Below are 5169 nucleotides of genomic sequence, written 5' to 3' on the forward strand. Positions count from 1 at the left end.
GTTCACAGGTGGTGTGATTATTTGACAAAGAACGTGGTCTCGTCCCGTTTTCTTTTGAAGTCAGTGTGATTTCCTTGACGAGCGCAAGCTCGCTTTGCAAATTGTTAACCCTTGTTTCGTGTTCCTTTACAGTGTTCAAAATTTCCTCAATCTGCGTAGAAAAAACGGTTCCGTTTCCTTCATCCGCGGCGGCATCATCATCAAAGGTACTGCGTAGTTTCTCCAAGTCGTTTATTTGCCCTGTGATTGAGCTCTCTATCAAGGATATTTTCGTTTGCTGAGTTTGGATATTGATTTTTGCCGCCACAAGCTCCTCAGTTTGATTTTGAAGTTGCTGCTCCAAGTTGTTCTTTTCTTTCTGCAAGTGGTCGATCTGTTCTTCAATTTGTATAAACTTTCTTCGGTTTTCAATACTTGATTGATTCATCTTTTCAACGTGGATCTTTATAGCGGCTTTCAGGTGCTCATCAACAGATTCTTTTTTACCCTGTTGACCAAAAAACACATTACATGAGACACCACTTAACATTATAAACAGGATAAAAACTTGATATAGCCTGGCTTTCGATAAGCTGTGAGGACGAGGAAGGGCAAAAGTCAATGTTTATTTAACAATGAGAGGGAGGCCTCTGTCTGTGTACTGCGGAGTGTTGAATCCTTGAAGGTCTTCTCTGGAAGGTGTACCATTATATTGCGGAGTTATGAATCCCGAGGACACATGTGTGACCTCACGTCACAGAGAATCTATAATTTTCATCTATTTCGACAAGCGAAGAAGCTCTTAGAAGATACTACAGTTACAAATTCCGCGCAAGCCAAAAGCAAACTCGGAAGGCCCGAAAAAAAAATCAGGCTTAAAACTTGCATGATGAAAATTCGAGACCTCGTTAATACTAGCACAACCAACGCTCATCTGTAAAATACAACGACTCATGCAAGATTTGTTCAATAGTTTAAAGACAGTGTGCCGTTAATGGCAAATGGCACTCCACTAATTGCCAGAAATGATGAAAATCCTGGTATGCTAACAAGTTACTCCCTTTCAATACTTACCTGCTAGCCTAGGCTGACAGGAAAGAAATTAGCCCTAAAGTTCATTTTAGCATAGATCAAAGTAAAAAGAAAAAGGTTCTTGATGTTGACAGTTTCAATGACTGTCAGCCGGCTATCTTTATTAACTAACAAGGTGACTTTTGTCGAACTTTTGATGTTAAATGTGACCTTACACAGCAAAACTGACACTTAATAGACGTTTTATAATATTCACCTTGTTAGTTTTGATAAAGATCATAGCTGACAGTCATTGACAATGTCAACATTAAATATCTTTTTCTTTTTGTTGGGGGTGGGGGGGGGGGAGTATTTTTTTTCATTTGCTAGCCTCATGAATTTCTTTAACAATGACCCTGAAATTAAATAGCTTTCCGTTAGATTGGGTAAATAATTGATCACCTCAGCCTTCGCTGTTCTCTGCAAACCCTAATCATTACTCGTGGCGATTTCTATAACCAAGAATCCATGATCATTACCTGTGTACATTTTTATAAAAATTCAGATTAATTACAGACGAGATCAGCGAGAAAACGTTAAAACCTTCTCAAGGAAATCTTCCGTTTTCACTCAAATATTTTATGATTTGATTTTAAGAAGCCTCGTCTTTCACACTGACAGTAATGCATCTTTCTTTTTTCTGAAAGTATTTTAAACTCCAAATAGCACTTGTTCTCTCAACTTATCAAAAGGCACTCACTTTGAATTCGCAACCATGAATGAAAAACGGGCACGGTACTTCCGCGTGAGGACACTCCTTGGTCAAGTGGTCATCCAACATGTCACGTGGTATAGTCTCCTTTCCGCAGAGTAAATGACATTTTACGGGAAATTTCCGGCACAAACCAAAATGATCCTACAGATAAACAGAAGACAATAACTTTTGTTTTCGGTTCTCTGCTCAAAACGGATGAAAATGAAACGATATCAAGATAAAATTAGGTATATTGAAAATAGAAAGCGAAAATATATGTTTGTCTATTCAGAGGCAATACAACGGCAACGGGAAACGACTTAATTCAAAGAGGAAAAACAGGTTCACTTATTAATCCGAGGGAGTATGTCCCACGTGTGGATGCTGCACGAGTCTACGTTAACTGAGCTAAAACATCAAGGTTCAATTCGGTAGTTTTCTTTTAAATAATAGTAAGGAAATAGGACTTAATTGCTCTTTAGAACTAGCTCAATATTTCTTCTCCCATACCTTCAAGTTTCTTTGACACACTTTTCCTCCGCAATATAGACAGATCACGGTCCTGTTAATACAGGCATTTGATGCGTGCTCTTCGAGACTTCTACGTTCCATTGTCTCACCACAGGCAAGACACTGTACAAGTCACCATATTGACAGCTTGTTTCATGGGCCTGCTCGATAAAACAGTAAAAAGGAGGTCGGAATTATTATAGAATATTAAGGATTGAGAACTACGTCATGTTTTGAGTTTTCTAGGCCAGTAACCGTAAATATCTCCACTCTTATTAATAAGTAACTGACTAATGATTACTGTTATATTTATGAGAGAATGCAACTTTGTAGTCTTTGTACTTTGTATGGGGATATTTAGAGTGTCAAAAGAGATCGGTCTCAGTTCGCTTAAATGTTATTACATAATTCACCTATAGACGCGTTGAAAGAAACTGAAGGAAACAGGAGTCTGCCATTAGCAGTGCAAAAGGGTCGTAAACTGGCTGTTAATTCGTTGACAGTGAAAATGTCTCTTGGTTTCATGTGAGCATTGCCCGATAAAGTCGCGTGAAGTTCAAAGAACGACTCTTGTGAGTGACTGGCGGCTCCACAACCTGAGCGCAGTCACGAGTCTTGTGGACCTCTGAAGAAGACTTTTGCTCAGATTATGACATTGTATGCAAACGTTCTGCATGATAAATGTTACGCAGTGTATCCCTGTCAACTTCCTCATCACTTGTATCCAAAAATGGTTCTAAATGTCACCCATTAGAAACATAATCTAATCAGCAAAGACAGTCCCAACCAAAAATATATGTATATATATATATATATATATATATATATATATATATATACCGTTAATGCTATGTCGTTGTAATTAGGTAGCTGGCCATGTTAGAACAACTTTGTAATGTGTGTAAAAATAAGTATACACCTAAATGGTTGCATTTGCCTTTGCGGATGTAAGTGACTCCCATCATTTCTGGATTAAAACCATTTACAACAATATGCAAGAATAGCTGATGGGACTCAGTAAAAGAGGATGTTTAAACGAAACTATTTACCTTAAAATCTCGGAATTCTCCTTTCCAATCGCAATTTCGATCTTTGTAATGGCAACGGCAATGGAGATCGAGTATTTCCCTTTCGCAGCATTTATCGCGAAAGGATTAGTCTTTTGAAATCTGGTTGCCATCCACGGGACATTGAAGATTTTTTTGGCTGGCAGAAGAAAAAACGGAAGTAAATAATCTCTGTTTAATTAATCGAGCATCAATATTGTGGGAAGGTTTTCAGCAATGTTTTCGAAACTGAATAGATTCTTTTCGTTTTCGCTAAAACGCCAAGTGTTTCCCCGTCGGTTTCACTTGCTCGGCATTCTACATCATGATTTACACAGTGGATATTTCATGAACTATCGAGGCGTTGGGGAACGATGGTCATCACTCATATTCTTTTTTTTTTTAACTTTGTTCCTTGCAAAACATGGAATTCGGTAATATTGAAAAGCATTCAAACTGCTGCTTAAACCTTAGTCCTCTTTCATAGAAGGAACTGCGGGAGAAACGGTCCCTATGAATATACCAACGTCATTCTGAAAGAGCTGCTGGAGCTAGAGCGCATGCAAATTTGAGCCCATTGGATGCTCCTCATTTAATATCACTGATATCGGCACATTACGCTCTCAAAAAGAGCCTTATGCAGAGTTCAGTCTCGATATCTAAAGGAAAGGCAACATAATCCATTTTGAAGGAATAAAATAAATGTGTGGATAGTCATTCAACAAGCGAAATAACTCATGATTGTAGGACCAAGGAAAGCTGACCGTCGCTTAACAAAGGTCCAAAACGATGACATCGTGATCGTGGCGCCTTTCCGGCTAAGTATTAATGGCCGAAAATACTGCCTACAGTGAACAAGGTTACCTACCTTAAAAGGGATTCCAAACATAATTTGCAGAATCTATGTCCACAAGACGTTTGCCACGGTTCGTTAAAAACAGTCTTGCAAATTGGACATTTAAGCCTTTGATCTGGTTCATTGACAAAGTTAACCATAGTAGTGTATATATCCTGCACAAACGTTTGAAACGATCGTCTTTTAATCATTTTGACAACCACCCGTTTAATTTATCTTGTTAAAAGGGTTTTCCCCCATACTTTAAGAATCATGGTTCTTTTTTTAGATCGCCGTCGGAACTTTGACATGAAATAATATGCATAAAGTTGTCACGTTCGTCATGACAAAACGCACGTTACGATCCAGCAAAAGCTAACAGCAAAAGCCAAAGAAAGAAAAAAAAAAAACACGAAATGGCTTAAAGCTGTCCACGCGATGAATTTAAACGAATTGCGAAGTAAAGTTTAAAAATGCTAATAATGTTCCCATTACTTCCGCTTCCGGTTCCGATTTACCTTCTTTTGGTTTCGATTCAATTCCGCTCTAAAGCCAAAAGCCTTTGAGAGACATTTCTAGGCTCCTAGTTGTAATGAATAAAGACTGTCTGAAGAGATGTTTGCACCATAAATAATTTTATCTGTTCGGATATCTTATAGCTGAAAGTTGAAGTGTCCGAAAATTTTAGGGAATGATATCTTTATTTCAGAAATTGCTAGCCAAACGTTTACCTTCTAAGAACTTCCAACCGAATCAATTGCTCATCTGGAACTGCTAGGTGACCCTTTCAACTGCCAAACTTTTCCCTGGTTGCGAGTCTTTTAGGTGATGTTTTAGTAAAGAAATCTGTACTGAGCTGTTTAGCAACAAAGAACCGAAATTCATAGAACATTTTGACTACCCCGAACACATATTTCACCGAAGATTATCGTTGGGTTCCCCTTTTGGTTAAGGCAACCGTCAGTTAAACGCTTCCTATAATGATGCTCAGTGAATTAAATTTTTCTGTGCAGATTTTGTCATAGTAACACTTG

General features: G+C 38.2%; 1 pseudogene; it reads right to left on the bottom strand.

Annotated features, from left to right (window-relative positions):
- Positions 1 to 4322, bottom strand: part of LOC138036111 (TNF receptor-associated factor 3-like) — a 5610-nt pseudogene extending 1288 nt beyond the window's left edge.
- Positions 4323 to 5169: the final 847 nt, after the last annotated feature.

Source organism: Montipora capricornis, unplaced genomic scaffold (assembly GCF_036669925.1).
Source record: "Montipora capricornis isolate CH-2021 unplaced genomic scaffold, ASM3666992v2 scaffold_459, whole genome shotgun sequence".
NCBI lineage: Eukaryota > Metazoa > Cnidaria > Anthozoa > Scleractinia > Acroporidae > Montipora > Montipora capricornis.